Source organism: Castor canadensis, chromosome 12 (assembly GCF_047511655.1).
Source record: "Castor canadensis chromosome 12, mCasCan1.hap1v2, whole genome shotgun sequence".
Classification (NCBI taxonomy): Eukaryota; Metazoa; Chordata; class Mammalia; order Rodentia; family Castoridae; genus Castor; species Castor canadensis.
Window position 1 is genome coordinate 91871142 of NC_133397.1, and position 26128 is coordinate 91897269.

A 26128-nucleotide genomic window follows, 5' to 3' on the forward strand; every position below is an offset into this window, starting at 1 on the left:
TTAGGCAGTTTGCCATTAGGCGAGTTTGTGGTTGTGCAGACATCAAATGTGAGCTCACTCAAACGTAGATGCTGTCGCCTAGTATACACCTGGGCGATTCCGCACAGGCTCTTGCTCCCTGGCTCTAAGCCTGTACAGCATGGTACTAGACAGAATATGGCAGCATTCCGGCAAGTTTTTGAATATCTAAGGATATGCAAACATGAAAATATAAGATAAAGGAATTTTTCATCTCTATTATCATCCATGGGACCGTCATCATACTGCTTTGACCTAAACATCCTTCATGTGTCACGTGACTGTACTTTAACATGCTCTCCAAAGTTCCTCAGTTTGGATCATAAGTTTTCTAAATTCTAGGGTTACCTATATACACCCCACATATGGATAATGGAGGAAGTACAATGTCTACAGCACGCCAGCTGTAATGGTTGCTTCTCCACAACATTTGGAGCCCATGTGTGTATCAACTTCTATTTTTTTCCCGTACTTGAACTTGCACTCAGGGCCTCACACTTGCCAATTCTTGAGCCACACCTCCTCTCTCAGCCTTTTTTTTTTTTTTGCTTTAGTTGTTTTTTGGATAGGATCTTGTGTTTTTGCCTGGGACTGGCTTGAAATCACCTATTAACGACTCCCTCATAGTTGGAATGGCAGGCCATGCCATCATGCCCAACTTACTGGTTGCGATGGGGTCTTGCTAACTTTTTGCCTAAGGTGGCCTCAATCCTTTATTCTCCTGATGTCTGCCTTCTGAGTAGTTGGGATTTCAGGGATGAGCCATTGCACTCAACTCAAAATTTGTAACACTGCAATGCACACATTCAGGAAAGGGTTGAAATAGTGCAACTACATCCAGGTAAGTACTCCTGTCCCTGAAACTCGTGGTCATGACACCTTCCTGTTGTCTAGGTGCTTGTTGAGGGTCCCCAGTCCCTTTGACCTGGAGGAGTGGAGACCCTTTCAGATACTCACAGGCTTAGAGACTCCTGAGTGTCCCCAAATGGATGGAAGGTGTGAATTTATATGCGGGCACAGCTCTGTGTTGCTCAGAGGTGAGGTCTTGACAGAGTTCAACTGACACAGACCTGGGAACCAGGGACTTGGTGAGCTAATGTTGGGGTTCAGAAAGAGATGCCTCAGTAGCAAAATTTCTCCTTGACCTTCTCCTGTCTCTCACCCTTCATTTTCCCAAGGTGAGCCAGAGACTAGAATTTCCCTTTCCCAAGGCAGGCCATAGAAACCAGAACCCCATTGCCCCAAAGCCAGCAGTAAAACCTAACAGTAGCGCTCAAGCTTTCCCCTGCCTTTGTGTAAGAGTTGCCCATAAAGAAACTCTCTGAGCTACCCAGGCTGAGAGTAGATCATAAGACTCCCAATCTGACAGGTTCTGCCCCACACCTGGGAGGAAGGAATGCTGCAAGGAGGAGCTGGGGAGAACCTCCATAGATAGGCTGGGCTCCCCCTCGGTCTACTGACATTCGACCATACTGCTTCTGCCCAATCACATTTCTGCACGATGGTTCGGCTTCATGGAACCCAAACATGACAACAGACAGTTCATCTTGGGTCATTGGGTCTTCAATCTGAAAGCCAAGTGTTGTGTGAAGCTGTGGTTAAATAAGTTTGTCATGTGTTTCTCCTGTCAGTCTGCCAATTGCCAGCTCATTTCAGCAGGTTCCAATGTCCAGCCTTCAGAGGAAAAGTGTGTACATATCTCATTTTCCACAGACTACAGCTTGCCTCTGATGCCTGGTCTCCTCTCAGACTTATTCTTTTTTATTTTTTGGTGGTACTGGGGTTTGAATTCTGGGCCTACACCTTGAGTCACTCCACCAGCCCTTTTTTTTGTGATGGGTTTTTTTTGAGATAGGGTCTCACAGAACTATTTCCCTGGGCTGGCTTTGAACCGTGATCCTCCTGATCCCTCCCTCCTGAGTAGCTAGGATTACAGGCGTGAGCCACTGGCACCTGGCCTCAAACTTATTCCTTTCTACCCAAATGAGGCTTCTGCTTTCTTTGCATGCCTTCTGTCTGTGGATTGGACCTCTGTCCTGAGTGTCCCCTTTGCTGGGCCTTGGAACACCTTCTGACTCTTTCCTACCTTGGGAGGCTGGGATTCTCTTTTACCCTTAAGCCCGACATTGAGGCCTGCCAGCCAGCACTTGCTGCAGACAGGCTACCTACAGTTGATGCTGATACATGACTGTGCCTGTCCTTCCCTCTGTCCTTGTGTATCAGCTTGTTTTGCTACCCTGCTGGGCTTCTATCTGTCCCAGACTGGTCCACCTCCCCTTCTCAATCATTTAGGCCCTGTGTACCCTGGGCAACCCCTAGCCAGGTCACCCCAGCCTGTACAGTGACTCTCAGTTGTTGATGGGCATCCCCTCACCTGCTTCTTTCCCCACAGGGGCCTGGTTTCTGGGTCTGCCCGTCTGCTGTCTGCCTGGTGCCTGGGCACTTGACTCTTGGTGGGTGGCTTGGCATGGCCTGTCTCAGCAGGACTCACCCCTCCCCTCACAACCCACTCTTACTGCATAGCTGTGGTCTCTTGGAAGTCAGTGACATGTCTGGGGATATGGTGAGACTGATTATTTAAAAACTTACCTTGATGAGATAAAACAATTTTTAGAGTTAGCTGTGAATCTGTGGCCTCCTGTACTGCACATGAGCAGGGCAAAACACACCAATGGTCCTGTTTAATGTCACACAGAAAACCTGAGTTGGGATCCAGAGCTTTCCATCTGTCTCTTGTTACAATATAAACACCAAGGGCTTTCTGTACACTATGATGTCAAAATGTTAACTGGGGTTCAAATCACTGTTCTGGCTCTTGGTAACTGGTCAAAGAATGATGTCCCCCTCCCCCGCAAAATGTGCACATCCTACATTCCCAGAACCTATGGGTATATCACCTTACATGGCAAAAGGGGCTTTGCAGATGTGATTAAGGGCCGTGACACAGGAGATTATCCTGGATTATCTAGGCAGCCTCAAGGCACCCGGTGGTCTTTCCATGTGAAAGATGGAGGCGGGAGGGTCAGAGACAGAGACTTTAAGATGCTGTGCTGCTGCGTTGGAGGCAGGGTCCCTGGGCCAAAAAATGCAGGCAGCCTCGAGAATCTGGGAAAGTCAAGGAAACAGGTTCTTGCCCAGAGCCTCCAACATGAGCTCAGCCCTGCTGATGCATTGGTTTTAACCCAATGAGACCCATGCAGACTTGTGACTTCCAGAACGATACATTATCACCAAATGTTAGTACTTATTACCCAATAAAAATTACATATTTAAAAAACATTGCTATGAGCATCATGGCCTCGTAGAGTGTATGGAAGGGTGGGAAGTGAAGACTAAACCTATTTACCAGCCAGCCTCGAAAAAGGGAAAATCATCAGCTAAGAAGGAAGACTTCTAGCTCCTTCCTTTGGCTCTCAGCACACTTAGAATTCTTAGGTCTGGCTCCAACACAACAGTTCAGTTCAGCAAATGCTTATTAGGCAGCTATGGAGTCACTGTGCCAACTATCAGGAGTCTCACCAAGATCAACGCCGCCCATTGCTATTAGAAAGGTGCTGGACTAACCGGAGAGTTTAGGAGAAAAATGGTTAAGTTGAAAGCTCTCATTTGTTGTTAAGGCCAGGCCCTTCCCCCTCTGCTTGACCTTTCCAACACTTCCTCATTGGGCTCCTGATATCCCAATGAACCCTGATAACCCCTCCCGACCCACTGCCTCAAATGTACCCCATGTGATGTGGGAGGAGACATTGAGGTTCCTCAGAGAGCAGCTGTATGGGCCATGGAGTGAAGTGCTCACGACAGCGCCCCACACAGGCACACAGCCTGTGCTTCAGGCCCTCTGTGTTCTTCCTCTAACCTGGCTTCCCTTTGCCTTTGAATTCAAATCAGTCCCACCTCTGATTCTGTACACAGAAGTGCAAGGAAGTCCTTCCTTCCCTCCTTCCTCCCTCTCTCCCTCCCTCCCTCCCTCCCTTCCTCCTTCCCTCCTTTCCTTCCTGTCTTCCTGTCTCCCTCGCTACCCTCCCTTCCTCAAAGTTTCACTTTGAGGTAACTAAGACTTCTTTACTTCCTCTTATAAAATGTTGGGCTTTAGAACTGTTCCAAAGAGAAAAGAAAGGCAAGGAAGCCTTATCCCTGTGCTGACCCTCTGCAAACACACAGGTCACGCATTTCCCAGGACCTCAGGACAGTCCTGTCTAGTTCTACCCGTATGTCATTCATGCTCTTCCCGCACTGTAGTGCTCTCAACCTTTGACAATCCTCCCTTCCTCTGTCTATGTAAACGCTGCCCCAGGATTTCCTTCCTTAACTCTCAAGTCACACAGTGCTCATAATACCATTCAATCCTCTGTCCATTGCACATGGCCTTAGAATTGCATTTTTGTGATTTAAGTCAAAGAAAGTGAGACTAGAGGGCCAAGCATAGTGGTATACATCTGTAATCCCAGCTATTTGGGAGGCAGACATGGGGATAATTGCAGTTTGTGGGCAGCCCTGGCAAAAAGTTAGCTAGACCCCCACCTCAATAAACAGGCTGTGTGTTGTGGTTGCTGTCTGTACTCCCAGCTATACAGGAAGCATGGGTACGAGGATAGCTATCTGAGGCTATTCTTGGGCAGCAACACAAGTCCCTATCCAAAATATAAAAAAAGTAAAAAATGACTGAAGTTGTCATTTAAGTGGTAGAATGTCTCCCTAGCAAGTGTGAGGCCTTGAGTTATAACCCCAGTACTGCCCCCCACCCCCTAAAAAAGAGTTCCAAACCAAAAAAACTACAAGCACATGGTGAGCGGTTAGTCTGGAAACCCTGAATGGGAAAACACACAACTTTTCACAGAAGTTCTACATTGCATGTTTTCTTAAGGCTGGGATGTAGCTAGGGGGTACAATGCTTGCCTAGTTTGCACAAGGCCCTGGCTTTGATCTCCAGCACCACAAAAAACCCACGTTTTTTTTTCTTAATATTAGATAAAAAATCTCCAGAATATATTTATGCAATTATTCAATTAAATTATTTTTTAGTTATTCAATTAAAACCAAAAAATTTTGTAAGATAGATGGATCACAATATGGGTTTATTACAGTTCAATTTGTTGTCAAAAGCCTACCAATAAAGCAAAATGCAAATCACATTCCTTGAGATGCAGAGTCAAACAGCCTCAGCCAAACTACAAACAGCGGCACGAGATACATGGTCAAGCTTGCATTGCCATGCTAAGGCGTCCTTGGACTTTGGGATTCTTGTTAAAAGATCCACCTGGTCCTGACGATATTTTTAAGATCATGATGAAGTGCACTGCATGGAGTCTAGCGAAAGGATGTTTACGTACAGGACACCTATGAGCATCTGTCATTCTATCTGTGTCAGGTGATTGCACAATCCCCCAGGGCTTTTCTGGAGACTGCATCTTAGCTCACACTGTGATCTAGAGACCTGTGAAATACTCAAGCATGTCCCTCAGATAGCATGCTTCCCAGTGTCTCCAGATGCACTGCTGGTTTGCCTTTTCACCCCAGGCCATCTGGAAATACTGCTGGGGAGAAGAAACCCAGGGGTGCTGCAACTTTCCCCTTCCTATGTGTGCCACATAATTTTTCTCCTTTTTAGTTGGCACTTTTTAAAAGCTCTCCAGTGAGGGAGCCAAGGTGAGCAAGGTCCCTCCCTGGTCTCGACACCCAGGCAGGCACCAGCACAACACTGGCTGTTGCTGCTGGAGGGAGCCAGCTGTCAGTGCTCCTGGTCTCTGCTGGGGTCTGCAGGTCCCAATGCCCTGATTGCTCCCTCCCAGGACTGGAGCTGTCCCTCTGCACAGAGCAGGAAGCCAGCACAGCTGGCGTCTAAGCCTGGCTGCAGACACAGGCAGGGAAGGAGGACAAGGGAGAGAAAAGGGACAGGAAGCAGTGGCCCTTACCTGTGATGTCACAGCCCTGCCTTCTGCACTGCAGCCCACCAACAGGAACAGCGGCCACAGCCACTGTGCTGGCAGCCTGGCCCAACGGTGAGGAATCCTGTCAGCAGTGCTATAAATAAGGCACGTCCAGAACACTGGCCCGGCCCAGGAGATAAGAACCCAGCCCTGGCTCCCACAAGCCTTTTAAGGTCTCCGATGCAAGGAGCCTCAGCCCCAAATGAGAAGGGGCTGCTGTGCCCTCATTTGACCTTCCCGCCTCAAGGACAACCCAGACCTCACACATGTTCCAACAATCCAAAGAACTGCAGAAGGAGAAGGTGACCGGTGCCAGAAAGGGATCTGGCCTAGCTAGAATGAAGGACAGAGCCTCTGAGAAGGGAGCCCGGTCGTGCCCCAAGGCTGTGGCCTCTCCAAGGAGGCTGCTGGCAATGACGCATTCCAGGCCACACAGCTGGGGAAAGACGATCTTTGGCCATGAGACTCTAGCACTATGTCTTGGGTAGAGTGCTCTGTCCTGCCCCTCTGCTGGGTTTACCAGGGCAAGGCTACCTGCCTGGAGTGGGGGAGGATTCTAGGGAGCACCAACTGACCCATAGACTCAGTAACTGCCAGGCACATGGGCAGCTGTGGCATGGAGCACAGGTCCAGAGAGCGCCTATTGTCCCTGCCCCCTCCCCCGCCTCACACATGATGGAGGGCTTATGAGCCACTAACCATTGCCTCTATAGAATTAGACAGACAAACCTTCCCGGAGTCTTTTGAAAAATGATATACTGGAAGAAGAAAGAGAAGACTGGCTTAGAGGAGCAACAGCCCTGCCTCCCCCTTGAATTTCCTATTTATGAAATTTAATTTATGAAAAGTCATGTTGCTCAAGCCCCTTGCCAGAGCTGTCTGCTTGGCAACAGATCTCTGGGTTCCCACAGCAGATCCAGGTCTGGGAATTCGTCCCAAGGAAATCCTGGGTGTGGGCAGAGTCATAGCTATGAGGACAATTCTTATAGATCTTCTGGAAGGAAAGTTGGAATCAGCCTAAGTCCCTAGCAAGAGCCGAGTAGCTAAATGATGCAGGGAAGGAAACAATGGTTTCCTTCCACCTTTCTAGGTTCTTTGGCTGAGCTACAAGTTAAATTGACATAAGACAGATGCACAGGAGGAAAACCATCTTAATTCTGTGCATGTGTAAGAGGGTCCCACAAAATATGAGGCTTGGAGAAGGGTCAGATGAGAGAAACTTATCTAGCATCCTGAGCTATGGAAAGGAAGAGGGACAGGAGGTCTTTGGGATGCTGATGACAAGTTACGGACGGGTGAGGGTGGAAACATGGCGAGGAAAGTTCATCTTGTTGTGCAGACAGGTCTCACAGGCAATACAAGGTACTTGTGTCATAGCAGCCCTCTGTGCCTGCAGGCTCTATAGGTACCTGTGGATTCAATCTATTGCAGGGTGACAATATTGTCAGAAAATGTCATCCACAATACATGTATAGACCGATTTTCTTGTCAATACAAGATAGCATATCTGCAATATATGCAAAATCTGCACAGCGTTAGTATTTTATTAGGTATCATAAATCATCTAGAGATGGCTTACAGTGTGTGTATAGGCTCTATGCAAATGCCATCCCATTTCCAGAAGGGACTTGGGTATCTGTGGATTCTGGTATCTTTGGGGGTCCAGGAACTGATTGTTATGGGGATAACCAACTATACTTTATTAACAAAGATTTCCTTTATAGATATAGATTTCTTTTACAAAAGGACAGTTTTCAGAGTGACTCTGGTACCTTAAGTTTCTCAGAATAACCAGCTCAAAAATATGTCAACTCAGTGTATTTTGGTTTCATATTTCCTGAGCACTAACAATGAGGAGTAATGTTTCATGAGACCAAACACTCTGCAATCTTTAGAAGCATCATAGAAGACTGATGGCATGGAAGCAATATGTATGATGCACTGATCATAAAAAAAGCAGGTCACTTCACGGGGTAGGGAACATGGTGTGCATAACATGAAGTTACTACACACAGGCACCTTGCTGAACCCTGACAGAACATGCACCAAGTGTGAGAAGGCACTGATGGATGAATGAAGGAATATGGCCAGTTTGGTTTTCTTCCTTGGCTTATATGCAATTACTAAATTGTTTACAAAATGTTGTAACAAAACCAAGTTTATTGAAAATCTAAACTTTTGAGACTTGGAAGACAGCTTTCTGTGTTTCTGCATGAACTGAAGTTTATTTTAAAATTACAGGATACTTTGGGGTCTCCCCAGTCTTTGGAAATGTTTATGTAGGGACCAGCAGCTTTTTTTGTCTCACGACCAACGGTCCAATGATATGATGTACTGTGCCTACAGAAACCCCCAAGGGCCCCTGTCAGGGGAAAGGTCAGTCAAGGAGAGAAAATAAGAAAGGAAGGAAGGGAGGAAGAGAGAAAGAGAGGGAGAGAGGGAGGAAAGGCAGGGGGAAGGAAGAAAGAGCACTAAGAAAAAGAGGGGTAATAATATAAGAAACTTTACATGTCATCTATGATAATAATCATAAATTATTTCTCTCATCCCAGGTCACTTTTAGCTGATACATCCTAACTAATGCTCTCACTGGGAAATAACAAAGGTATTTAGGCCCAATGCCAGTGGCTCAAACCTGTAATCCTAGCTACTCAGGAGACAGAGATCAGGAGGATTGCTGTTTGAAGCCAGCCCTGGGCAAATAGTTCTTAAGACACTACCTTGAAAAAACTCATCACAAAACAGGGCTGAAGGAGTGGCAAGTACAAGGCCCTGAGTTCAAACCCCAATGCCACCAAAAGAAAACCCAAAAGGATATCCTTTATTAAAGGATATGTGTGTTCTGATGATGACTTTGTTTTCAATTATTTTTGACTTAAATGACCTCCAAACCTGCTTATGTGACACAGAAATTGTTCTTTTACTTAGCCTTCATGTTCACTGCTACCTGTACCTGGGAAAGGGCCTTCCCTCCCTGACCCACGGTTGCTAGTACGAAGAACCCTAAGTCCTTCCTGAGCCTTCTTTCTGCACATAGGCACCAGCATGGCTCTGCCTCCACTGGGACTAGAACCTGGTTGAAGGCATAGAATAGGGTATTTTCCAAAGCTTTCCTGTAGGATTGCTCTTATGGAGGCAGCTCTGTGGCATTCGCAGCTGTGAGGCAGAGCCTGGAGACTAAGACCTCAACCCTTTGGACTGTTCTTCTGAATTTCGGAAGTCAAAGTTCTTCTAGGACTGTCCTAACACTCCCTGGTGTAGGCTCTGACTGCCTACCTCTCACTTTAGGCAGCTGACTTCAGTCTGCCTTCATGGGGAGGTCAAGGGTCAGAAAGTCATGTCTCAAGGTAGAGGGCTTTGGAACAAAATCTTTGAGCTTCTCCTGCCCTCTGGTCTCTCACCCTTCATTTGCTCCAGGGGCAAGCCATCAAATTTTAACTAAGGTACTGTAATTTCTCATGTCTTTTTATATAAGAATTGTCCATAAAGAAATTCTCTGCTGGGCGTTGGTGGCGCACCCTGTAATCCTAGCTACTCAGGAGGCAGAGATCAGGAGGATCATGGTTTGAAGTCAGCCTAGGCAAGTAGTTCATGAGACTCTATCTTGAAAATACTCATTACAAAAAAGTGCTAGTGGAGTGGCTTGAGTGGTAGAGCACCTGCCTAGCAAGTGTGAGGCCCTGAGTTTAAACCCAGTACCACCAAAAAAAAAAAAAAAAAAAAAAAAAGGAAAGACATTCTCTGACCTACCTTGTCTAATAGGAGATGTCAGACTCCCAGTTCATAAGGGGTCCTCCCATATCTGGGAGGAAGGAGTGCTGCCCAGGAAGGCAAGGAAGAATCTGAGCAACCAGGCCTAGCTGGGCCCCTTTGGTCTGTTTCCATTACCTTGGCTGTTTTGCCCACACATTTCTAACTGACTGTCCCTGCTTCAGTAACCTAAGCATAAAAATGTCTAGTGCACCCTGGGCCTTTGAGTCTTTCATGTGATGGGAGGCTGTGATTAAACACATTCATGCGATGTTCTCTTATTTACCCTGTTTTATGGTAGTAGTGTTGGCTATGATGGATGGGAAAAGGACCAGCCCCTTTCCCTCCCCTATGTGTCCTAATGTCTGGTAAAAAGAAGAGAGTTCCAGCCCCCTGTCAGCCTCTGGGAATGGGGTGGAGTTCCCTAAAGGGAGATAGAAATCAGAGACAGTGCTGAGGAAGGCTGAGAGAGGACTTCTCTTGGGAAACTGGATCCCAGCATGAGCACCATGGTGCCCTAATAGCAAGGGACCTTCTGAAAGGATCCAGTGGCTTGCAGGGTTCAAGGCCAGGAGAGGAAAAATCACTGACGGTTCACATTTCTTGGGTCCCTAGCTGGGAAGCCATGGAACCCAAGACAGATTAACAGGAAAGAAAAAAGCTGATGTTTAATTACATGGGTTCCTCCTCCACCCTTGTGAAACAAAGAAAAGAGTTGAAACTTGCACTTGAAGGACATTGTTTTCTGAAACAAAGAAAGGGAGAAGGATATGGGGAAATTCAGTTATGAGTGAGTTTGGTTGTGTAGATTCGAGTTGATGCTTTTCATCATCATCAAGGTCATGGCCGACCAAGAGAAAAGCACAGCACCTGCTTTACATGCTCAAAGCCTTACATGACACCAGACCCTTCAGAAAAACACCCAGGGGAACTCTTTATCCTTAGGCTCCCGCAAACATGTACAGCTACGTAGAAGGGAGGCTGGACGAAGGGTCTGACCTAATGCATATAGTTTGAAGGAGAAACACAGCCAGCCTGTCTGTCCAGATTCTTCCTGGGCCCCTCTGTGCAACATTGCTTCCTTCTAGATACAGGGCAGGACCCTTCTGGAATGGGGTTCTTAAGTGTTCTCCTCTTGGAGAAGGTAGCTCAGAGAATTCCTTTATGACAGGTCTAAGAAAGACAGTAATGTGCAGGGAGATGAGACTAATATTTTTGTGTTTTATGGTTGGCTTTGGGACAAAGGATTTTTATGGCCTGCCTTAGGGCAAAGAATTCTAGTGTCCATGGCTTGCCTGGAGAGGACAGAGGGGAGCAGGAGAAGACAAAAAGTTTTGCTTTTAAAGGCTGCTTCTGAGACTCAAAATGCCCTATTTTGGGACATAGTTTTCTGAGACCCCAGAGTACCTTCTCCATGGATAAGTGTGCAGTGACTTGTCCATCCTTCTCCTCCTGGTAGGGAGAGGGAGACACCCTCACAAATGGGGGTTTCCTTCATAAATGTGAATCTCTTACAGAAGGCTGGCATTTCCATCAGGCACATTTTGGTCTCCAGCAGTAGCATCCCTGTTTGGCATCCTCCCTGCTCCATGGGACTCTGTTGCACAGACTTGGGGTGGGTGGGAGGTGAGGGTGGTGGGTGCCTGCCTGATGCTCACACCCCATCCCTGCAGTGGCTGTGGTGGGGAGAAGTGGCATCTTACGTGGCTGCAGCCAGCACCTGGGCTGCGGTCAGGATTGGGTGTGCCAGAGAGAAGAACCAGTCAGAAGTGTGGCACAGTACCCTAGAGGACAGGCACAAAGATGCTTCTTGGTTCTATTTCCCAAAACTCATAGACCAGAGTTAACAGACAGCTTGGTCTGGAATAAGCATTTTGACTGAACTTGGGAAATACGTACTGTGAAAGGACAGAATTATAACAATGAAGTTTAAATATCTTCCTTTTTTTTTTTTTTTTTTGGTATTGGGGGTTTAAACTCAGGGCCTACACCTTGCACCACTCCACCAGCCCTTCTTGTGACAGTTTTTTGTTTGAGATAGGGTCTCCCGAACTATTTGCCCCGGGCTGGCTTGGAAGGGCTTGGAACCACGATACTCCTGATCTCTGCCTCCTGAGTAGCTAGGATTGCAGCTGTGAGCACCTCCTGACTCAGTTTAAATATCTTAAGTGGCTTTATTTTGGGTTGGTATCTGACCAATACTTTATTCCATAAAGTGAAATAGGTGTTCTGATGTGCTGAGCAGAGGAAGTGGACTTTTTTTTGTCGACAGAGAAGGGCTGAAGAAGCAGATGACTCATTTCAAAGTTACTGTCCTGTGAGGCAGAGTCAAGGAGCCAAAACAATAGAAAGATAGCAGATTTGTAAATACCAGGTGACTTCGGGTTACCTTTTTGTGTAAAGATTGCACAAAATCCTTACACAGAGGCAGAGGGAGTTTAATTATCATGCCAGTTGAACCTGTACTGTTTGGGAAATTTGTTATCATTTGAATCTTGACCTCTCATTAAGTCAGATAAGCAGCTTAGTTTCAGCTTGGTGATCTGGAACCATTTTGACATTTGGTCTGTGCGGGAGCTTGGTCCGAAACAACAGCCTCTTGTAATTAATTTTTATTTAACAGTACAGACTCCCCACCAGCCCCGCCCCAACGAACCAGTCAAGAATAGAGAACTAACAGATTGGATGGCTGTGAACTCCAACAGTGTGTCTCTGCCCACCAGCCTAGTTGAGAGAAACCACCACCATGGCCAGGCTCCCCACATCCGTGTATATGAGTATTTGGCCTATGGATCATGAAATCACCTGTTCACCCATCAGCGCCATTGGTTCACTTTGTTCCTCTCTGATTAGCTTCTTCACACCCAGAGCACTGTGCAGCATCTTGTGCTGTAGTCATTGCCCAAGGCTGTCACCTCAGCCCTGAGCCCTTTTTCCTCTGGGCCACTGTAGATTCCATTGCAGCCTTAATTTTTCCATGGCTCCCATAGTCTGCCAGAGTGGAGCTCTGGAGGAAGGATGGGTTGCTTCACCCAGCCACCTCCCTGAGGCCCTGGGCTCTGGGCTCTGGGCTCTGGGCCTTGTGTGAGTCTGCAGGAGGGGTTCATGGTTTTCTTCTGGCCTGAGGGCCAGTGGGCCCACTTTTCTCCCCTCCCTGCCCCTTCTAGCTTGATTGCTGCAGGGACTGCCCTTCTCCTTCACCCTCCCTGAGGGCTGAGTGGGGGTGATTAATGCACCTGGTCCCTGGCTGGAGAAAGCCAGGTCTCTTCTACTGGGGCTCAGAAAACGATTTTCCAAAGCATGACTTTGGCATAGGAAGGCCTGACTCAAGCTCTTTCTGACCTCCTGAGTCCTAACTCTCACCCCTTTTTCTTCCCTTCAAAGCAAGTCACAGAAACTGAAATTCCTTTTCCCCAAGGCAGGTCATTAACATGAGAACTCCTTACTCGCCCCCAACCCAAGCAAGCCATAAAACCTAGAAGGTTCACTCTCTTCCTTCTTTCTCCTTGAAGAACCTCATTCCAGAAGGGTTCTGTCCACATCTGGAAGGAAGCAGTGCTGCGCATGGGGCCAGGAAGAATCTGAGCAACTAAACCTGGCTGGGCTCCTTTGGGTCCTTTTTCTTCACCTCAGAACCTTTGCCCACGTATTTCTTCATGGCTGCTCATGCTTCATGGAGCCTCAGCATAAAAATGGATAGTTCACCCCGGGCCTTTGGGTCTTCACTTCTGAAGGGTTTTGTGTAAAACTTAGATTAAATGAATTGTCATGCTTTTCTCTTGTTAGCCAGTTTTGTCTTTTGTTGCAGGAGTGCTGACCATGCCCCTGAGGATGGATGTGGAGAGGGATCACCTTTTACCCATACACTTGCTCTCTGGACAGATTTTCCCTGGCTGGATTGGATTAGTAGAGTTGGTGACAGAGAAAGGCAAGGTCATCTGGGAGCCAGAGAAGAAGAAGCTGAGAGGCAGGAGGAGAAAGGCTTAGTGTTGGGGCCAGAAGTCCAAGGAGAACAGTTTCAGGAAGGAGGGGCATGGAACCCATCAGCTTTGTAAGTGCAGAAGAGCAAGGATGAAGGAGAGCTGTTCTCTGGACTAGAAAGTTATCAGACACAGAACCAGCTTGAGTCAGGGTGCAGGGGGTGAGTAGCTTATAAAATTTGTCACCCACCAAGTGTCTATCTGCAGAAACTGGGAGGACAGGTCACCCTCGTTTCCAAGTGAACAGCCTTTCATTGCCTAACCACTTCATTTGCTATTACTGAAAGCGCTACATAAACATTCCTTCCGCACTTCCCAGAACAATAAGCAGGCAAGAACGGCACATAAATGTCTGACAGTGTAAATACATCCATGGATAGCACTGGGAAGTTTCAACCTGAAAAATAGCTCCACCATTTATGGGTGTGACAGAATCCAGGCACCTCTTCTTTTGAACATAGCTTAGGCTGAACTTGTTTGGTGTTGAAATGAACTAAGCTATTCTCTCAGAGAACTCACTCATTAATGGCTGGAATCTCAGTACCATGTTTAGCTGTTCTACTGTTGGGGTGAGTCATTTATACTAGGATTCCCCTTCACAGAGGTGGGTCATGGAAACCAGGATCCCCTCTCCAAAGTCAGCTGCAAAACCTAAAAATATTATTCTAATTCCCCCTGGCTTTCTGTGTAAGAGTTGCCCTCCTACAGGGGTGGAGGGGAGCTTGCCATATGATTATTGTGAATGACTCTAGAATCACTGATCTGATTACAGCCCATTATCCACAGTGATAGATAAGGCACCTCTAGGAGTGACTTCACATACACACTCAAGGGCTAGCAAGGCATTCAGTCTATCCCAGTCTCTCCCTTAGCTCCTCACTGCACCATGACATGTCACCTCCTGACATTTTCATCCTTTTAATTGAAAACGTTCATCAAATAACTTTAGGAAAGTTATTGCCAAGCTTCATCAATCATGTGAACTGGTGTGAATGAAGACTCTAAGAGCAGATTTGATGGGAATTTAAGGGAGAGAAAATAGGGGTACATGATATCTGCAGAGCAGGGAGTCATACTCCCTGCAGGTCATACTGACCCATTGGCATCTACTGTGTTGCATTGTTTATTTTTGGCATATGACTTGAAACAAAATCATGTACAGAATCCAGGGGATCTGAAGTGCAGAAAGCCCTCCACACACCATAAGCACTCACCTGCTTTCTTCCTGAGGGCATTGTAGGGGTGAAAAAACAGGTGACCCTTTTGCAGTAATAAAAGTTCATAGCCAAACCCCATAATAAAAGACAGGTTAAGTGTTATGGTTTGGATCTTAAATGTCCCCCAAAGGCCCATATATTGAAAGCTTGGTCCCCAGCTGATGGTGCTATTTGGAGATGGTCGAAACTTCAGGAAGTGGGGCCTAGTAGAAGGAAGTTAGGTCATTGGGGACTTGTCTTTGAAAGGGATATTGGGACCCTAGCCCCTTGCTCTCTCTTTTTGCTTTCTGGCTGCCATGAGTTGAACAGTTTTGCTCACCATATGCTCCTGCCATGATACTTTGCCTTGCCACAGGCCCAAAAAGTGACAGAGCCAATCAACCATAGACTGAAAACATGAGACAAAGTAAATCTTTCTTCCTCTTAAGCTGCTTATCTCTGGAATTTTGTCAAAGGGACCAAAAGCTCAGTAACACAGCAAGGGAAAAATCATCACTAGTTTATTTAATCATAGTTCCTGTGATACAAGAGCCTTCAGATTGAAGACCCAAAGATCTAGGGTAAATTATCCATTTTTATGCTTAGGTTTGGTGAAGCATGGACAGTCATGTAGAAATGTGATTGACCTAAATGCTGACCATAACTTTGTTCCTTGGTTTGACCACTCTTACAATTACCTACATTGGATGTGGTATCTTTTTCATAGCTGGACCCTGCTATGGTTTGAATGTGTCCCCCAAAGTTCATGTGTTTTTAAACTTGATCCTCAGTGTAACAGTGTTGGGAGGTGATTAGGCTAAGAGGCCTATCCTCAGGCATGGATTAACATCCTCATGATGAGAATGGGTTTGTTATAAAAGCAAATTCAGCCTCCTCTTGCTCTGTTCCCTCACCGTGCAATGCCTTATGCTGCAGCAAAGCGCCATCACATGTGGCCCCGTGGCTTGGATTGCTCAGCCCTTAAAACTGTGAGTCAAACACACTTCTGTTATTCATAGGTTCCCTACTGTTTGTCTACAGCAGCAAAGAACAGATCAGGCAGCCCTTGCCTGAAGCAGAGGGCAAGACCAAGTATCTTCAGAAGCAACTGGAGAGAATCAGTCCCATGCTCACTCCTGGCCCTCATCCCAATGGCTGTGTGAAAGGGAGGCACGTGGATGCTAAGGGGGGGCACCCTGCACCGCTGCTGTGAACATGGCTGGGAGATTGCCTCAGACAACGGCACTGCCCGGCCCCTACTGTTGCTACTTAATGTGAGCGACACGTGAAGCCTCCAGATTCTGCTGCAGGCAGCTGGGGAGGCAGATGCACAGCAATGTGGGGAGACAATTTCCTACTGGGCTGGTGGAGCAGACACCCAGATTTCCTCATGAAGTGGTTTAAAGACTTGACATTTCCTGCATGTCTGTATTTCCAGATTGAGATACATACTTGCTTTAATAATGACACTTGCATTTATTGTTTCCCAGAGGCACAGCTAGCACAGGGGAGGGAAGGCCTGGAGAGCCAAGCTGATTAACTGAAAATCATGTCCCCTGATGGCATGCTCTTTGTCCCCTCTATCAATGGGATATAGGATACAAATGGATTTTGATGACAGAATAAGCTTTGGAAAGTATTGGCAAATGTTGTCATATAGTAGCTAAGTTCTTCATTTGTTTATGCTTCTCTGTCCAGAGGTGAAGGTAGGAAGACGAGGGGGAACCTTCAAGTGGTAGGAGGCCAAAGTCTGAAGGCAGCCCCAGCTCATCCCTCAAAGAGAGAGGTTACACAGGTTGCAGGCATGGACCACTTTGCTGGAAACTTGTTTTCTTGAGTGCCAGGTAGTGTCCCCAGGGGCTGACATCATAAAAGCAGAACCATGAAAAGATGGGGATGGATGGGGGAGTTAGCTGCATTCCTGGAGGAATCAGTGCAATGGTTCCTGTCCCGTAAGAGAGGAAGTGAGTCACACACTGGACACTGCCTGCATTATTAGATGAGGTGGGGTACTCCTTTCCAGAGTGAAGTGTTGACAGGCTGACTATGCTCTGATGACCCTGAGAGTGGAAGGCAGCCCCCAACCTTCACCCTCCAGTTCTCCTCAGAGACCACGCTGGTCTCCTCAGGATCAAGGGTAACTCACCTTATTTTTATAAGACCCAACCCCCAACCAATGGTAAGGCAAGATTGTTTTATGATTCACACAAAGCACAGACTTATGATTCATAATGCACTTGCAACAGTTGCCTTAAAATATGCTAAATGGCCAGTCTTCAGGAGGAAAATAGCCAATTTACAAATTTAAATTTGTATTGTGGTAAAATATGCATGAAATTGTTTAACCATTTTAAATGTATAGTTCAGCAGCAGTAAGGACACTCATGTTGTTATGCAACCTCACCACCATCCATCTCCAAACTGAAACTCTGTCCTTATTAAGCTCTGACTTCCCATTTGCCCTCCCCCCAGCCCCTGCAACCACCTGTCTACAATTTGACTGTCCTACGTACCTCGTATAAGTGGAACCATACAGTATTTGTCCTTTTCACCTAGTATAATGTCTTCAAGGCTCTTCCATGTTGTAGGGTATGTCAGAATTTTCTTCCTTTTAAAGGCTGACTGATATTCCATTGCTTGCATATACCATGTTTTTATTTTATTCGTTCATCTCTCAATGGGACACTTGGGTTGCACAAAGTAAATATTTGTTTTCTTTCTTAAGTCACCATATATCCTTTAGAATAAATAGGTATAAACTAATTTAAGGATCAGAAAATCTCAGCCCCTGAGGCTCAGTTAGAAGAAAGGGTGATTCATGTAGCAAATGCGTGTCTCACTGTAGAAATGTGGGCAGGCAGGAAATACCGCTTTCTCTGATTCTTTTAAGTCCAACACATTTAGGGAACATGTTTAAAGACACACTTTGGCAAGAGGCATGATTTCTAAGGCTGTGTGTAAGTTCGGACACCCTAAGTGCAGTAGAGACACTGCTTTGCTCTGCTCTGTGGACAAGGAGTGCTCTCTTGCTGCTCCCAGGCCCAGTGGTCCTAACTTGGGGAAGCCTGGTTCCCATGTTTGGGTTGCTCCCAGGCAGCCATGGCTCTCCACACCATGTTGTCTGGGTGACTCCACAAAGAAGAATGAAGCTGTGTGCCTCAGTCCTCAGTCCACTTCGGGCCCCTCCCCTAGAATCTCTGCATTTCCAGGTCAGATTGCTCTGAGGCTGCCTTCCTTTGAATTCAGCTGCTGGGGAAGTGACAAGCCCCCTCTCTCCAGCTGGTGTCTCTGATGCGGCTGTGGCTCCTCCCATGGGTCAAGCTTCTGTGGGCTCCCCAGCTCCCTGCCATTAGCAGTGTCTTCCTCTTCACCCTCCCAATCCAGCCTCTTTGCTCCTCCATCGCCTGTGCACCCAGCTCCCAGCTTTAAATTCCCTCTGTATAAGTTATTTGAAATTCACTCTGTTTTCCTGTTTAGACCTTCTAAACTGTTCTAGAGGTTGTCATGCTAATTAAAGTCTTCTTACATAAGAATGTCTCCACACATTAACTAAAAATGTATTCCTTTCTTCCCTTTGGAGTGACTGTCCTAGGTGGCTGACTTATCTTTCCATGTACAAGCGAGCTGCCAAGACTACAGAGCTTCGCCCTGAGGAGGTGACTTCCTTCCAGTCTGTCCTCATGTCCACAGGTTCCACAGCTGTGGATCCAACTAGCCTCAGATGACAATGTTTGCAAAAAACTTGTGTCTGTACCAAACAGGTACATGCTTTTTCTTGCATTATTCCCAAAACTGTGCAGCATAGCAACTACTTACACCACATTTACATTGTACTGGTTACTGTTAGTCATCTAGAGATGACTTAAGGTATACAGGAGGGTGTGTGTGGATTGTAAGCATAGTATATACCTTTTTTTTTTTTAATATAAGGGACTTATTACCCATGAGTTTTGGTAACCAAGGGAGTAGGGTTCTGGAATTAGTTCTGCTATAATACTAAAGAACAATTGTTCTTGAAAGAGTGGCACATACATGAGAATAGTCATGGTAGTCATAGGGAGGTGGAAGGGGTAAGGAACAGGGAAGCACAACCTTTCCCAAGGGCAAAGACACTAGAGATTAGAATCCCTTGTGTTTGGTCCTTTTTCATGACCTGCCATTGGTGGATTATTTAAGCTTTATTCTATCCAACTTTGTGAGTTTCATTCATTTGTTTATTCATTTATTCATTCCTTCAGCAAACCCTACAGACTGCTTCTTAAGTGAGATGCACTATATTATGTTGTACACAATTATAGGCATTCATTTCTCATACTGGCTTTTCATTACCTTGAAATCCACTGTTTCTGGGCTGGGATGTAAATGAATGGTAGAGCACTTTCTCAGCATGTACAAGGCCTTGGGTTTGATTCCCAGCATCACAAAACACAAACAAATCTATTGTTTCTGTCATACTAAGGAAAAGTTTCCAGATGAAATCTATCTTTAGTGATTCATTCCTGCCTTCATATTTGACTTTTAATCACCCTGTTTTATCTTTATCACTCTTTAGCTTTTGCTTTTTTTTTTCTTGCGGGACTGGGGTTTGAACTCAGGGCCTCACACTTGCTAGGCAGGCACGGTACCACTTGAGCCACTCTGCTAGCCCACACTCTTTAACTTGAGTCCAGTACACTTTGGAAACTCCTGTCTCCTGTAGATGAAATTGTTAAGAGACAAACAAAACCCACTAGCCTATTTCAAGTCCTAGAGGGGTTACCTTTCCAGTCTGTAGTCACCAGCATTAGCCTGTGATCAGCACATGTGCACAAGTGAAGACATGTGGCCCCAAGTGAGAATGGCATCTTGGAAGTACGTACCCCCATCTGTTGCTGTGATAACTAATGTTTATTTTCTGTGGTCATGTCAGAGTTACTCCTGGCACCTTGCTGGTAACCCAACCCCTGGCACTGTCCTGGCCAAGTGCTGATGGAAAGCTTCTATAATTACAATGAGAGTGAAGGGTTGGTTTCCATCTCTGTAGCACTATGAGGAGAATTTAAGAATGGGGGTGGAAACTGGCTGTGCCAGTGAAGAGCTGGGTGAATGGTAAATTAATAAGTAAAACACATTGAGTTTTCTGAATGTGGAAGATGAATAGTCTCCCAATTGTCAGAACTGAGACTCACCCAATGGCATATTTTCATAATCTCAAGAAAAGGAAAGACATGGGAAACTTGGAACCATGCAGTAACACACTGCATTGGACCAGATGACAATTCAATGACGGGAGTTCTTAGGAGTAGGATGGTGGGACAGAAGTATTCTTTGTGTGACTGTGCAAGTGAGAAGAGTCAGGGCAACAAAGGAGAAACTATATTCCAAGGAGTGAAAGAGGAAGAGCTCCAGGAATCAAGGGAAAGCCAAGAAACATGGAGAAACAGAAACGCAACTCAGAGCAGTCCACAACTTTAACCCTGCTCCCAGTGGTAGGGAGGGGAGGCCAACACAGAATGGTAAGCCTGGAAAGAGTAGGTAGTCCTGGTGACAACAAACTGGCAGTCCTAGCCACAGAAGAAACCCATCCTTCTCTCAAACCTTTAGTCCAGTGTGGGAATTTGGTGTGACAGGGACCCCTCTGGCATGGCAAGCCAGTACTGGAGAAGTCCATTGTACCACTCTCCGTATTTCAGAGTGCTATAGCCAGGTGCCATCTTGAAAGGGGATTTGTTACTAGGAAGTGAGTTATTCTGGGGATCAGAAAACAGGGAACAATCACAATTCAAGGTCCCTGGGGAAGACCCTGCCATGGTGTCTGAGTAGGAGATGGCCAGGAGAGGCAGTTGTGTGTGTGGGGGGGGGGGCGGGAATCTCAACAACCCATTGAGAAATTTAAGCAATGGCAGCTCTGGGCTGTGGAGGGTATGCTGGTCCTCTGTGCTGAAGAGGGAAATAATTCACATGTGGTTAACTGCAGGGGCCAGGTCTGAGGGTGCCAAGACCAAGACTAGCAGACTAGTTGGTTCCCATGGCTCCTTCCCTCCAGCATACCACTCAATGGTCTGGTGTCTTCCCTCACTTCCAGAAGCACTTGGAGATATGCTGGAGCTTAGATATCTGCCATGCCCCCAGGTGCACAGACTGAGGGCCTCTGGAGTAAGTGGGGCCTACTTATCCTGTATGTTGCTGAAAGCTCATCAAGGCTGGAAAAGGCCTTAGGTGTACATAGAAAAAGTCTCTGCATTGAATACAGCCTTGCTGGAGGCAACAGGACTCAATCTACATGCAGCACCACCATTTGGTGGGACTGAGAGGAATTACAACAGGCCTCTGCTGTGACCCATTATTCCCCATTCCTGGCAGATTCCAGTATTAGAGGACTCAGAAGGAAACTTCTCTAAGCCAAGTATCACAGCAGGATAGAATTTTTTTTTGACTCATTTTTCCTTTTTTATTTCTTTTTTCTCTTACTTTTATATAATTTTCCTTCCTTCCTCCCTCCCTCCCTCCCTTCCTTCCTTTTTTCCTTCCTCCTTCCCTCTGTCCCTCCCTCCTTCCCTCCCTCCTTCCTTCTTCCTTCCTTCCTTCCTTCTTCTTTCCTCCTTCTTTCCTTTTCAGTAGGACTAGGGTCTGAACTCAGGACTTCACGCTTAAAAAGCAGGTGCTCCACACCTCCAGTTATTTTAGAGATGGGAGTCTCTTGAGCTATTTGCCTAGGCTGCCATGGAACTGTGATCCTTCCAAGCTCAGCCTCCCAAGTAGCTAGGATTACAGGCATGAGCCACCAGTGCCCAACTTCTATTTTTATTCTTTAATTGGGTTTTGTTATCTCATTCTCTTTTCCTTTTCCTGTTTTCTTTCTTCCTTAAAAAAATCTTGTTTCTTTTCCCTTTCTCCATCCCTTTTGTTTTAGTTATTTTAGCTTTACTGATTTTTAACTTTTGAATTTATTCTGTATTATTTTTGCCCCTGGTTGGGGGATTTTTGGTGCTACTGGTTGGTAAAAGAATTTACAAGGACAGCCAGGTGCTGGTGACTCATGCCTGTAACCCTAGCTACTCAGGAGGCAGAGATTAGGAGGACTACAGCTCAAAACCAGCCTGGGCAAATAGTTTGCAAGACCCTATCTTGAAAATACCCATCACAAAAAAGGGCTGGTGCAGTGGCTCAAGGTATAGGCCCTGAGTTCAAACCCCAGTACCCTCCCACTCCCATACACACAAAGAATTTACCAAGTCAAACAAGTAGGAGAAGCAGGAAGCTTATGAGACACAAAGCAGCAGGCAGCTGAGCACAGGGAGCGGTGCCGCTTCTGTGCTAATATGAGGGTTGGGGCAGGTTTATTTATTAAATCAGAACAAAGGTGCCTCCTAAACAAGAGGGTGGACAGACTCAAGAAGGAGTGCTGCACTGGAGGATCTGAGACTTCAAGCTTTTATCAGGGTCTGTAGAAATGGGGGTTGATCTGGTTGGAAAACTGGGTTATATGTCAGTAACCTGAGACTGGACTGTGTCATCAACTCCTCCCACATGGTAGGTGGGGGGAGTTTTTGACCTTGGATGATCAGACTGGAGTTGTAATTTTCTGTGGGGTCCCGGGGCTATAGGTCAGCAAGACCCTGCCATTTGTTGCATGATATTTTGTTAAAGACATCAGTTTAGATGTGCTTCCTTATCATATCCAAGCTATGGTCCTCTGCTATCAGGTTTCCTTACTCCTGGCTTAGTCCTTATCACCCTTTTCTTTTCTATTGTTATTGGTGGTATAGTTGTTTTTAATTGGCTTTTTACTGTGTTTCTGTGTTGTTGTTATAGTGGGTTATTTTCTCCTTTCTAAGCAGTATTAGGTGTTGAGCCCTCAAGAAAGGCTGCTCTAAGAATCCCCGCACATAAAAGTGGAAGAGTTATTTATCCCAAAAGATATGCAAATATTAATACAAAAAAAAAAAAGAAATACATATAAAAAAAAACCAAGAAATACATACAAAAAAACAAGAAACCTTCTTACACTGCTGGTGGGAATGTAAACTAGTAGAACCACTCTGGAAAAAAATTTGGAGGCTACTTAAAAAACTAAACATTGATCTACCATTTGATCCAGCAATACCACTCTTGGGGATATACCCAAAAGACTGTGACACAGGTTACTCCAGAGGCACCTGCACACCCATGTTTATTGCGGCACTATTCACAATAGCCAAGTTATGGAAACAGCCACGATGCCCCACCACCGACAATGGATTAAGAAAATGTGGTATCTACTACAATGGAATTTTATGCAACCATGAAGAAGAATGAAATGTTATCCTTCACTGGTAAATGGATGGAATTGGGGAACATCATTCTGAGTGAGGTTAACCTGGCCCAAAAGACCAAAAATCGTATGTTCTCCCTCATATGCGGACATTAGATCAAGGGCAAACACAACAAGGGGATTGGACTTTGAGCACATGATAAAAGTGCAAGCACACAAGGGAGGGGTGAGGATAGGTAAGACACCGAAAAAATTAGCTAGAATTTGTTGCCCACAACGCAGAGAAACTAAAGCAGATATCTTAAAAGCAACTGAGTCCAATAGGAGAAGGGGACCAGGAACTAGAGAAAAGGTTAGATCAAAAAGAATTAACCTAGAAGGTAACACACATGCACAGGAAATTAATGTGAGTCAATGCCCTGTATAGCTATCCTTATCTCAACTAGCAAAAACCCTTGTTCCTTCCTATTATGGCTTATACTCTCTCTTCAACAAAATTAGAGATAAGGGCAAAATAGTTTCTGCCCGGTATTATGGGGGTGGGTGGGAGAGGGAGGGGGCAGAGTGGGTGGTAAGGGAGGGGGTGGGGGCAGGGGGGAGAAATGACCCAAGCATTGTATGCACATATGAATAATAAAACAATAAAAAATAGCAAAAAAAAAAAAGAAAACCTATTTAGCAAAGTAATAGCAGAAAATCTTCCAAATCTTAGAAAAGATATAGACATCCAGGCACAGGAAGCATTTAGGGGCCCAAATGCACATGACCAGAAAAGAACTTCTCCATGTAATATTATAATTAAGCTGCCAAAAGTACAGAACAAAGAAATAATACTGAAAGCTGCAAGAGAGAAGCACCAAGTCATGTATAAAGGCAAACATATCTAACAACAGCAGTTTTCTTAGCCTAAACTCTAAAGGTTAGCTGATGTAGTTCAAGACCTGAAAAGAAGTAACTGCCTACTTGCTTTACCCAGAAAAGTTACCCTTCAGAATTGAAGGAAATATAGAGAGCTTCCAAGATAAGCATAAGCCAAAGGAATTCATGACCACTAAACTAACATTACAGAAAATACTTAAAAGAATTATTAACCCACAAGAATAAGCAAGGGAAACAGTCACAAGAGCACAGGAAAGAATAAATCTCACTAGAAGAGCAGACAAGCAAATAACAATTACGGAAGACTCAAACATAAACAGTTCAGTAAATCAACAAATCTCTAGTGGAATAAATAAGAAAGAAATTAACATAGATTATTCAAAACATCCAGAAGAAAACAAAATGACAGGAACCAATATGAATCTTTCCATAATAACCCTGAATGTAAGTGATCTTAATTCTTTAATTAAAAGATGGATTTTTTAAAAAGACCCAACAATTTGCTGCCTGGAAAAACTCCTCATTGGCAAAGATATACATGGATTGAAAGTGAAAGTATGGGAAGTAATATTTCACACAAAAGGAACATGAAAGCAAACAAGTTTTATATCTTACAAAACTTCAAGATAAAACCAGTTAGAAGAGACAAAGAAAGTCGCTACATATCAATAAAGAGAACAATCCACCAAGAAGAAACAACAAAGGACTGGTGATGTAGCTCAGTAGTGAACTTGATTACCATGCCTGAGGTCCTGGATTCAATGTTTAGCACTGAAAAAAAAAAAAAAGAAACTAACAAAGAAAATATGATTGTAAAAGCCTATGCACTGAATGACAGAACACTCAAGTTTTGTAAAATAAACAGTATATGATATAAAGGGAGAGAGAGAGCCTAATGTAACAATAGTAGGTGACGTCAATATCCTGCTTTCACCAGTAGACAGACCACCTGGTCAAAATGTCAACAAAGAAACATCAGAATTAAATTACACTATAGGTCAAATAGACTTAACAGACTTCTACAGAATAGTCCAGCCAACAGTAACACGATACACATTCTTTTCATCAGCACATGGAACTTTTTCCAAAATATTTTTATCATATTTTAGGCCAGGAAGCAAGGCTTAAAACATACAAAGAAATAATTTGTATGTATCTTATCAGGTAATATCAGAATGAAATTTGAAGTCATCAGCAAGACAAACTACAGAAACTACACAAACACACTGAAACTAAATAAATACTTTTGAATGTTTTGAAGAAATTAAATGTTTTTCAATGTTTCGAAGAAATCTTCAGGTTATTGAAGAAATCAGGGGTAGATTAAAAAATTACTAGAATCAAGTAAGAATGGAAACATAACATACCAGAACCTGAAAAATATAGCATAAGCAGTTTTAAGAGGGAAGTTTATAGCTATAAACTAAAACTAAAGAAAAGAGAGAAATCTCAAATAAATAACCTATTTATATCTCTCAAGGGCTTAGAAAGCAAGATATCAACCCCTAAATTAGTAGAAGGAAAGAAATAATGAAGACCAGAATGGAAATAAAGGTATTAGAGACTAAAAGAATAATACAAGGGATCAATGAAACAAAGAGTTATTTCTTTGAAAAAATAAACATAGTATACAAACTCTTATCCAAATTAACAAAAGCAAAGAAAGAGTAGACCAAACAAATCATATTAGGGACAAATAAGGCTATATTACAATATATACCACTGAAATTCATAGGATCATTAGGGAATATTTTGAAATTCATATGCCAAGAAATAGAAAATAGTCTAGACACATATGACCTGTTAAAATTAAAACCAAGATGATATAAAAATTTAAGCAAATGAATAAGCCATGAGATTGAAGCTGTAATTATAAAAAAGTCTCAAAAAATAAAAGCCTAGGACTAGGTGGATTCTTCTGTATTCTTTTAAATAACTAGCACCAATGCTCCTCAAACTATTCCATGAAATTAAAAGGGAAGGAATATTTCCAAACTCATTCTACAAAGCCAGTATTACCTTGACACCAAGATTGGATAATGATGCAATGAAAAAAGAGAACTATAGACCAATTTCCTTGATGAAGACAGATACAAAATTCTCAGTGAAATACTTACAAACTGAATTGAACAATAGAATACAAAT

General features: G+C 44.6%; 1 protein-coding gene across 3 annotated transcripts in view; it reads right to left on the minus strand.

Annotated features, from left to right (window-relative positions):
- Positions 1-26128, minus strand: part of Fhl2 (four and a half LIM domains 2) — a 168907-nt gene that overhangs the window by 60782 nt on the left and 81997 nt on the right. The window contains exon 1 of one of the 3 annotated variants that reach the window (XM_074050465.1): positions 5931-6089. The exons of 1 other annotated variant lie outside the window; for it this stretch is intronic. The gene's annotated coding sequence lies outside the window, so the exon portion shown is untranslated. Of the gene's footprint in view, positions 1-5930; positions 6090-26128 lie in introns of those variants that run through there. One more of the 3 variants, XM_074050468.1, reaches the window with a different exon arrangement.